This window comes from Ailuropoda melanoleuca, chromosome 8 (assembly GCF_002007445.2).
Source record: "Ailuropoda melanoleuca isolate Jingjing chromosome 8, ASM200744v2, whole genome shotgun sequence".
Lineage (NCBI taxonomy): Eukaryota > Metazoa > Chordata > Mammalia > Carnivora > Ursidae > Ailuropoda > Ailuropoda melanoleuca.
The window spans coordinates 96,375,302-96,384,763 of NC_048225.1; the positions used below are offsets into that span (position 1 = coordinate 96,375,302).

Genomic DNA, 9,462 nt, shown 5'->3' on the forward strand with positions numbered 1-9,462 from the left:
TAGAGACAGCCAGCGAGAGAGGGAGCACAAGCAGGGGGAGTGGGAGAGGAAGAAGCAGGCTCATAGCAGAGGAGCCTGATGTGGGGCTCGATCCCATAACGCCGGGATCACGCCCTGAGCCGAAGGCAGACGCTTAACCGCTCTGCCACCCAGGCGCCCCCGTCTTCAATTTCTTCATCAGTGTCTTACAGTTTTTAGAGTACAGGTCTTCTTCAGCCTCCTTGGTTAAATTTATTCCTAGGTATTTTACTCTATTTGGTGCAATTGCAAATTTGATTGTTTTCTTGATTTCTCTTTCTGCTACTTCATTAGTAGTGTACAAAAACGCAACAGATTTCTGTGCATTAATTTTGTTTTCTATAACCTTACCGAATTCATTTACCAGTTCCGATAGTTTTTTGGTGGAGTCTTCAGGGTTTTCTAGATGGGTATTTACTTGTTGGGCATTGCGCAGAATGCTTCTGTGTCTCATTACCAGCCTTACCAAGAAAGCCCCTAGGAAGTACGGATGAAGCTGAAACTAGAAACTTAGACGGAAGAAATAAGTTGTTCAAGTCTACGTTAACAAGTAAAGAGGCTATACTAGAATTTAGATTCAAGCCTGTCTCATTTTTTCGTCTGAGTTTTTTTTTTTGTTTGTTTGTTTTTTTTAAAGATTTTATTTATTTATTCAACAGAGATAGAGACAGCCGGCGAGAGAGGGAACACAAGCAGGGGGAGTGGGAGAGGAAGAAGCAGGCTCATAGTGGAGGAGCCTGATGTGGGGCTCGATCCCGTAACACCGGGATCACACCCTGAGCCGAAGGCAGACGCGTAACCGCTGTGCCACCCAGGCGCCCCTTCGTCTGAGTTTTTGACCACTCTATGTGCTATCTTTGTTTAGTAGTATGTGCTCACTAAAGGTTTGTTGAACAGCACGATTGCTCCAACAGTTCGACTGGTCTCCATTGTATCACTAACCATGATGAAGGCAGCACCCAAACTCTTTTTGAATATTTACAGTGGTAGGCCCTGGACTAAGTGACGTACATCAGTTAACCTATTTAATCTGCACAGACCAATGGGGAAGAGGAAACGGAGACTCAAGAAGACTGAGTTGACTTGCCCAAGGTCACACAGCTGAGTAGTAGATAGGCAGGATTTGGTTGCAGGTTTTCTCTTACACAGTATGAATCTGTCTACTTGATCACTGTATTACTGTCTACAAAAAAAAAACCCAAGACTCATTTTTGCCACTGTCCCTTGCTTCTTCCTTTCTTTGTCTACTCCTGCTCCTCCTTTTCCTTCTGAGAGGTCCAGACTGGGGCCCTCTTCTCAGACTGTGCCTGTCCACATTGAACTCACTTTGCAAGATGGGTTCCTCTGTTTATACTTTCTTCAACTTTACTTGTTGGCACATCCTCATGTTGAAATCGCCCGATTAAGCTTAGTGCTCTGTGTACAATAATGGACCTATTTGTCTGTCTTATTTCTGACCAAAGGAGTTGGGACAGGGAGCCCAGAAACAGACCTGTATGTATCTGGACACCTGACTGATGACAGGAGGCTCTGCTGCGCAGGAGGGAATGACAGTCATTTTAATAAACAGTGCTGGGACCGTTGGGTATCCATGAGGAAAGGAGTGAATCTTGACCCCACCTCACTTCATACACAAGAGTAAATTCCAGAGAGATCATCCCTCTACATGTGTGGGTTAAGACAAAGTAAAACTCCATCTATGAGACGACACAGAATATCTTCATAACCTTGAGGTAGCCATACATTTTTCAGGAAGACACCAAAAGCACGAGCTATAAAGGGAAAGATTGATAAGTTGGATGACATGAACATGAGAAACTTCGGATCATCAAAAGACACATGTAACACCTATAACTGGCAAGTGGATTTGTACCCAGAATGTGCAAAGACTCCAAAAAATCCACAAGAAAAAGAACCCCTGCCCTCAAAATGGGCAAAAGAATGTCCCATACGTCTAGGGCTATGAGCTGGGTGGTTTTCCTCTCCTGGTTCCAGGTTTCAACCCGTTTGTCCCAGATCATTGGCACAACCTGGTGGCTGGCCTTGGGAACTCTTTAATCCCATGGCTCTTTCTGACATTTCCCTTGTGTGTGGACTGTGGGCCCTTCCTTTTACATGTCCTGACACACTCAGCTGTTCATTCAGCCACAAGTACCTCCTTTCTCATGAAGACGTAATACATAAGTCTCTTCCTCTTTTCCTTTGGGTTGTTAACTTTTGATCAGCTATTTTAAGAATATTTCTCTCCGGCTTCTTCCTCCCCACCACCCCCCCAACCTCTTTTTTCATTTCCCTTTTTTGTACCTCCTTGTTTCGCCCTAAAAACTTGTGGTGGTAAAAGTAATCCTGAAATACCTGAACGTGTTTGGGGGACTGTTCTGTGGGGTCCTGAGGCAGAGCAGAGACTGGAGGCTAGTCGTGAGTTACCTCGAGGGAGATTTCATCTCCGTTATATTCTGCTGAGTTCTCCAAAGGTGGGATGGGAGTTAGTGAACCAGGGTGAGGCTAGATGATGACTTGGTCGTCGTGTTGTTCTTGGAGGGCTCTGTGCCTTGGTGGGCAGCTGGGTGATCGCTTCCAATTTTACCGACAAAGCCCTGACAGACTCTTTTGATGACGTGCAGAGTAGCAACTCGTAAGTGGGAGAGAGGGCCAGGGTATTGGAAGGACTCTCTTGTCCTTCTGGGGAATCAGGATGAGGTACAATTCTAGAGCTTTAGGGATGCCTGGGTGGCCCACTTGGTTAAATGTCCGACTCTTGCTTTCGGCTCAGGTTATGATCTCAGGGTTATGAGATCAAGCCCGTGTCAGACTCCGCGCTGGGCGTGGAGCCTGCTTAAGAATCTCTCCATCTCCCTCTGCCCCTCTCCCCCCCAGATACTAGCTCTTCCATGGTATCATGTATATTTAAAAATAATCCTCAAGCACCCTTCCATTCATAGCCCCCCACATAGGGCTAGTTGATGACCACTGACCTGAAGGCTGAGATTTCTCTCACTTTTTCTCTCCAGTAGCGGCATCTGTGAGGTAAAGCGCTCCGCGATTATAGACTTCCTTCCTTTATTTTATTTAAACCCTCCCTCTGGCAGTGCTTGCTCCCATCTTTTTTGTGGCAAACGTATCGTATTTTGGATACATGACCACAAAGAAAACAAGTTGGAAGCTCTGCAGGTATGTTTTGACTTTTAAAAGTTTTTGACGGTGTTTAAAAACTGAAAGTTTAATGTTAAGTCTGGAATTCTGCCTTTGTCCGAAAAACCGGGCGATGTGGGCTCCTGGTGGCCTCCATTCACAGATGGCCTCAAACAGGCAGGGCTGGGATGGGCTGCTGGTGAGGAGTGGTACACTCCTCCTGCTTGGCACAGGCCCCTCAACCTGCTTCACGCCTTTATTAACCGCCTAGACCCCAAAGGCATTGGGGTTTGTGACTGCCCGAAGTGGGTCAAGTGGGCTAGCCTGGGAACCCAACCAGTATGTTTAATGTTATTTCAATGGGAAAATGAATTCCAGCTTTTAAAGAGCAGATTTTCAAAATACCAAAAGTACTGGTTTGGGAATGCTGATAAGCTTCCTCAACTGGCATGGCTAGGTCTTAGGGTGACGGTCTGGGTCTTCTCCTGTGCTGTGTATTGGCTTAGCACCTAGAAGGTACCTGATCAGTGGTTTACCTCCTGGGACCACTGGGTGCCTGTTGTCTGCTCCCTCCCAGGTGGTAAACCGAAATAGTGTCTCGCTGTGGCCCCCCTGTCAGTTTACCTAGAACACCTACTCTGGCCCTAGACACTTGCATGGAGTTTGAGGTCAGCCCCCTACACAGCTACCCTGTCTTGAGAAAAACAGTTTCTTTGCTGCTGAAAGCTCCAGGCCCTGTAAAGTAGGCCCGAATGAGGAGAGGCGAGGACAGAGGCCTGCACTAAGCCTGCTTTCCTGGCGGATGCCCACCAAACCAGAGTTTGTGGCGGTGAACAGAGTGATTGCATTCCACACCCTGGACAAGGACTGGGTAAAAGTTCAGCTCGTTCCCTGTAAAGAAAATAATTCTTCATCTTTGGCATTTCGTAGTTTTGACCCAGATCAGTCAGAGGCCACAGAGAGCTCACGTGGTCTGTCGAGTGTGCGTAGCTTCCTGGGCCTGTCGCTGTGGAGGAGCCAAAGGGAGCTGGGGACCTGCTGGGCTCGAGGTGAAGCCCTGCCTTTTCAAGTTTGCCGTGGCCCAGCCACCCCGGGCCTCATGGGGTGGACGGAAGGAGCCAGCACCTTCTCCTCGCTCAGAAGTTATCTTTACCCCCGAAACCAAACACTGCATGCAGCGCCCTGTAAAACTTCCTTGTAGACGCGAGAGTGCTTGCTAAGTAAACATCCTCCCGTGTTTTTAGAACTGAATTCATTTCTGCTTCCTGGTCATCCCATTCGGGCTTTTCTGTGGTGGGTATCGCACAGAATCAGGTTAATAGAAGAAAGACCGAGAGCAGGGACGGAGGCACCTAAAATGACTGTTCCATCCTAGGAAAATTGTAAGAAGAGTAACACGGTCATGGGAAGAAAAAGCAAAGACTTAGAAGAAAAGTGAAACGAAACAAAGCCTCCCCAAACAGAGCGCCATCCTGACGCTGTGAAAGTCAGACTAGGGCCCAGCTGAGTCCCTGAAATGGGGACCTTTCTCTGCACGGACTCAAGCTCCGTTGTGCCGTGGTTGGAGGCCACAGTCAGCCTCTGGCGGTAAATTCCGTGGCTGCGTATGGCCCTCCTCTGACCCTCACTTGCTCCTTGCTCTGTCTCTCATGACTTATTTGCCTCTTCTCTCTCACTTCCACCCACCCATGACATCTCCATCGCCATGGCAGTGAGCAGCCACGTCATTCACCAAGTTCATGGGGTGATGGGCCAACTCTGCCGAGCCCTACTTCCCTCTGGTTCTCCCTCCTGAAGCAGGAGGCTCCCTGGCAGAGCTCAGAGCCCTTTGTTTATTTGATCCTGGGCTCTTGGATAAATCAGGAATGTCCTGACATGAACTTAGGCATGTTTTTCTTCCATGGAAAAGGAAACTACGGCAAACGGTATTTAAGTAGGCAGAGGACCATTCCGAGGGACTTGCTTTAGTGCCATCAAGGCCACATTCCTTTGGTCATCAGACCAGTAGGTGACTTCTTTATTGGCATGCACTACCCCGGAGCCCAGAAGGTGTGAATTTGAACCACTTTCCCCCCTGCTGGGAGCCTGGCACAGATGCTCTGGGCTTCTTTTAAACCTGTGGAGTGCCACGGTCGTCTTCCAAGTGGTCTTCTTGCTGCGGGGTGAAACCGTGGCCCTGAGTAGTTGCCCGAAGAAGGCTGCTTGGGAAGCGCAGTGCAGGACAAGGTGGCCACCTGGTCTCTCGTTCTCAAGTCCCTTTCCCAGAAGTCGCAAGGTTCTTGATGTGATATACCTTATGAGTCAGCTACCCCAGGACCTGCGTGTGTCGCTCACTTCTGGTCATGTCTAGGCTCACGTGGCGCCACTGGTCGTCAGAAACCGTTGCTGGTCTGCATTCTTTGGACATAGTGGTGTGGGGACCTGAGACTCCCTGGGTCTTCCTGGGTATGCAGGGTCTGGTGAGTTGGCTTCCAACCTGCTCTGGAAACATTTCTGGGTCGGGGGTTAGGAAAATGCTGGGAGCTATGTGCTTAGCTGCAGCGGGGACCTGTCCGTATCCAAAAACATCCCCAACTGGCCTTCAGAGCGCTGGTGGGAAAGCCCCGTCCCCGTGAGAGTTTCCAGGTGTGGGCAGGCCTCACGCCACCGTCACAGGGGCCGTGGGGGGAGCTGGCCATTGCTCGTCTTGCCGGGCTGCCCACCCCGGGGAGAAGAACCCAGCCGTTGGCCACTCCAGGTCCAGGCTTGGCCGCTGCTCTGTTTTGCTGCTTTTCATGTTGTCAGAGGATCTTCTTGGGAACAAATGACTCAGCAACCTGAATCTCTGGGACTGAGTGGCCTAAGTGCCTTTCGAGAAGTGATCGGACATTTCCAGCGAGGCCCTAAAATCCTGAGCCCGGAAAGAATCAGGATCCAGACTGGTTTTATTCTGGATTCTTCAGGCTGCCGTTCAATGCGGTTTCTCCAGCTCCTGCCCCGATAAAAGGATAGCGTTCGTGGGGTAAGCAGGCAACGTTTGAATCACACTTTTGGTCCTTAGGAAATGCCAGGGAGAAAAAGGTCCTGGTGTGTGGCCAAAAAAGCAGAAAACAACGCAAGTCAGCAATGGTCGTCGTTCTGGACGCATCTGTGGCAGAAAGAGTTAATAGGACGGTGGTGTCAGGGTGCGGGCCATCGTATTCTCCTGTGTGGGAGAAGCTCAAATGGTTCAAGAAAAGATGAGGGAACATTTAGTGTGGGACAGCCCTGTCTGGGTTCCGGGCGCTGTCACTCAAAGAGTTAAGCTAGTCTGGTGGCTGGGAAGCCCTCCGGGAAGGCGTGAGCCCACAGGGACCAGGCCCTCTCTGCCCCAGAGCGGTGAGGTGTATGGGGTAAAAAATTGGGCTGAAAAGTGTGGCCGGGGAAGTGGAGTGTAGGCCCAACTTTTTTTTTTTTTTTGCCTTGTTTGACCAGCCTTGGCACTGCCCTCCGGCTCTCCAGGGGAAAAGCTGCAGTTCTGCTCTTGCAACACAAGGAGCAGACTGGAGAATTTAGATCTGCGTCACAGAGCTGAGAGAGAGAGAGGAGAGAGAGAGCGCTCCGTCGATAGGTCTGCTAGCAACAGCCGTGCTGCAGCAGAGAGAGAGAGAGAAATCAAGAAACAAGTCATAGCAACACCGGGCACCAGGTTCTGCCAGCTCACTTGCCAAGCGTTCAGAAATCTGTCGGGGGCTGGAGGCCTCTGTGTAGCCCGGGCTAAGGAGATGACACGCAAGGTGGCACGGGCGGTTCCCGCGGGGGGGAGGTGGGTTGGTGGGGGGCAGGGGTGGGAGCAAGAGGTTGCGGGGCGATGGTGGAAGGTTTAACGGGACCGATTTCTGGAACATTCGGGACTGCGGCACCCTACGGCCAGACCGAGATTTGGGTCTGCGCAGGCAACGATGGGTGGTCCGACGGGCTTCAGGACTTGATGGCGTAACCCCCTTCTTCCCCCACGTACGTATTTGCTGGGATCGGGGGCGATGTCTCTGCGTATGTGGGTGCTCTGTCTTTCTCACCTTCTTTCTCGCTTTTTGCTATTTTTTCTCTGAGAGGGTTTTTTTTTTTCCCACTTTAATTTCTTTTCTCTTAGTGTCAGCTGCTCAAGCCTGACCGGGGTAAAGGAGAGAGGAGCAAGCTGTCCCTGGCGTCCCACCTGACCTCCCAGCCTTTGCCCCCATTTCCTTCTGTTGGACAGACAGACAGACTGGTTTTCCAGGTTGTTTGGGTGTCAGTGTCTGTCTGTCCGTCCATGCGATTCTTAGGTGGAAGGTAGGGAGTGGGGAGAGAGAGGTGCTGGGAAGAAGGTGAAAGGCACAGTTTTCCAGGGGTCGCCTTCTTGAAATGTTCGGCCCCGGGCACCTGGGGCTGGTGGGGAGCAGGTGGGCAGGATGGGGCGTAGGTTGGGAGAGTGGGGTAAAGCTGGTAGGTTTGTCACTGCGTAGTTGGGAAAAGTGGGGAATGGTGACGCAGTCACTGTTGCATCTTGTTAGGAGCTCCAGGGGGACAGGTAGTGAGGCTCCCGGCATCTGTAGGGCCAGCTGAGAGGGGTTAAGGATGAGCTGAGAAGGGAAGCTAGCATTTAGAGATTAAATGTCATCCTTTTGGCGTTGGAAAGTTGTTTACCTTGCGCTCTCTGTGTCTCCATGTTGGCACCTTTCCAGTTCACATGTGATGGCCTTCCTTGTACTGCTGCATCATTAACTAAGTGACTGAGCTGGCCTTCCATTGGCCAGGGGAGGGCTCTCACTCCAGACTTTCTTCTGATTGGTGGGTGGGCCAATGGCAGGTGAAAACCTTTTTTTGATTGGTTGAGGGCAGGGTATCAAATCTGAATTTGCATTTCACTTGCTTAAAGGGGAGGGGGGAGAAGCCCAGCAGCTTTCTAAAATCTGTTTAGGGGTGTGCGTATGCTCCTGTGTCTGTGCCTGCTTTTGACTGACCAGTTGAAGCCTCCTCTTAAGCCTTTTTCATTTCATGCACTCTAAGGAAGAGACGCTCAGGGTTCCCCAAACTTTTTTTTGAAGGAGGAAGGGTTGGAGAGATGGGTGCGCAGAGGGTCGACCAAACTAGAAAGAAATATTTGTCCCTTAGTTTGGTGTCGGAAGAGGGAATTTTCAATCTGCCACACCTCAGTGTTGCGGCAAAATAATTCTTGGCTCTCCTGGAAATGCACGGGCAAGGTAGGACAGAGCTGCTGCTGCTGACACTGCCACCACCATGGGCTTCCTGCTGCCTCTGGGCTACTCCCCGGGGACCAGAGATTTGCATTGACGGGGCTGTCCAGAGCTGAGCCCAGTGTGGGAAGGACCTGCCTTCTGGAAGCTGCTGCTCCCTGGTGCTGGGAAAGGTGAGGACGGGACCCGACCCCAGGATGTTGCTCGGAAACTGCGTATTTGGTGGGATTTCCGGGAAAGCCACTGGGCCACGAGAGGTCTGGAGGTCCCAGGTTAGAAGGGTTTGCCATTCTGGGGAGTGAGGAGAGTGAGAGCAAAACTAGGGCAGCAGGCTGTTCGCCTGTGGCTGGGGGAGGGAGACTTGGAAAAATCAGGGTCCTGGCTCCCCATCGGGTCCTTGTGGCAGGTCTCATGTTTGTGGGGAGGGGGTTTCTGAGCTCTGCGCCTTGCGCAGTGGCCCCCGCCGGTGACTGCGCATCCGGGAACGCAGTGCGCCCTGGGTCGCCGGCCTAGGACAGCACCGCCCTTCTTATTACATAACGGAGGCACGGCTGTGCCTTCTCGGCCCTTCTTTGCGACCCTGCCTCCTGGTTCCCCAGGGCCCACGGAGCTGGGGAGGGTCTGGTTGTTAGCAGTGGAAGACTTCGCTGCCTCAGAGGGTCAGTTCTTGTCCAGTCAGTGACAGGAGCTAGGTTTGAAGACGGAAATGGGCTGCTGTCCCTCTTCTTGGGGTATGAAACGCAGAATGTCCTTCTGGATGCCCTGTGTCACCCAGGGCCCCAGGACCTCTCGGGGGCATGGGGGTGATGCCCTTCTTGCCCTCTTATGCTCTCTGGGTTTTGAGTGGAAGCTTCTGATGGGAAAGACGTGACAATTGTAAGAGTGAGGAAGGGTGGGGGGGGCGCCCAGTTGGGAGGTGGTTGGTTGACAGTTCATTCCCCTTGTCACGGGCTTCCCTTTCCTTGGGTGGGTTGATATTATTTTTGGAGTCCTTTTTCTCCTAAGGCTGCCATTTTGGAAGCATTTCTGCTGGTCTCTGACATGGTGGCGTTGGTTTTTCTGGTCCTGCTGTGCCAGTTCCGCAGAGTGGGCGGGGGGCGGGGGCTAATGACGGAGG

The 9,462-nt window shown here is 51.4% G+C and overlaps 1 long non-coding RNA gene across 4 annotated transcripts in view; it reads left to right on the top strand.

Moving 5' to 3' along the window:
- Positions 1–245: 245 nt before the first annotated feature.
- Positions 246–9,462, top strand: part of LOC117803442 — a 29,599-nt gene continuing 20,382 nt past the window's right edge. For 3 of the 4 annotated variants that reach the window (XR_004627312.1, XR_004627310.1, XR_004627311.1), the window contains exon 1: positions 246–8,518. This is a non-coding gene — a long non-coding RNA (uncharacterized LOC117803442). The remainder of the gene's footprint in view (positions 8,519–9,462) is intronic. The other variant, XR_004627309.1, reaches the window with a different exon arrangement.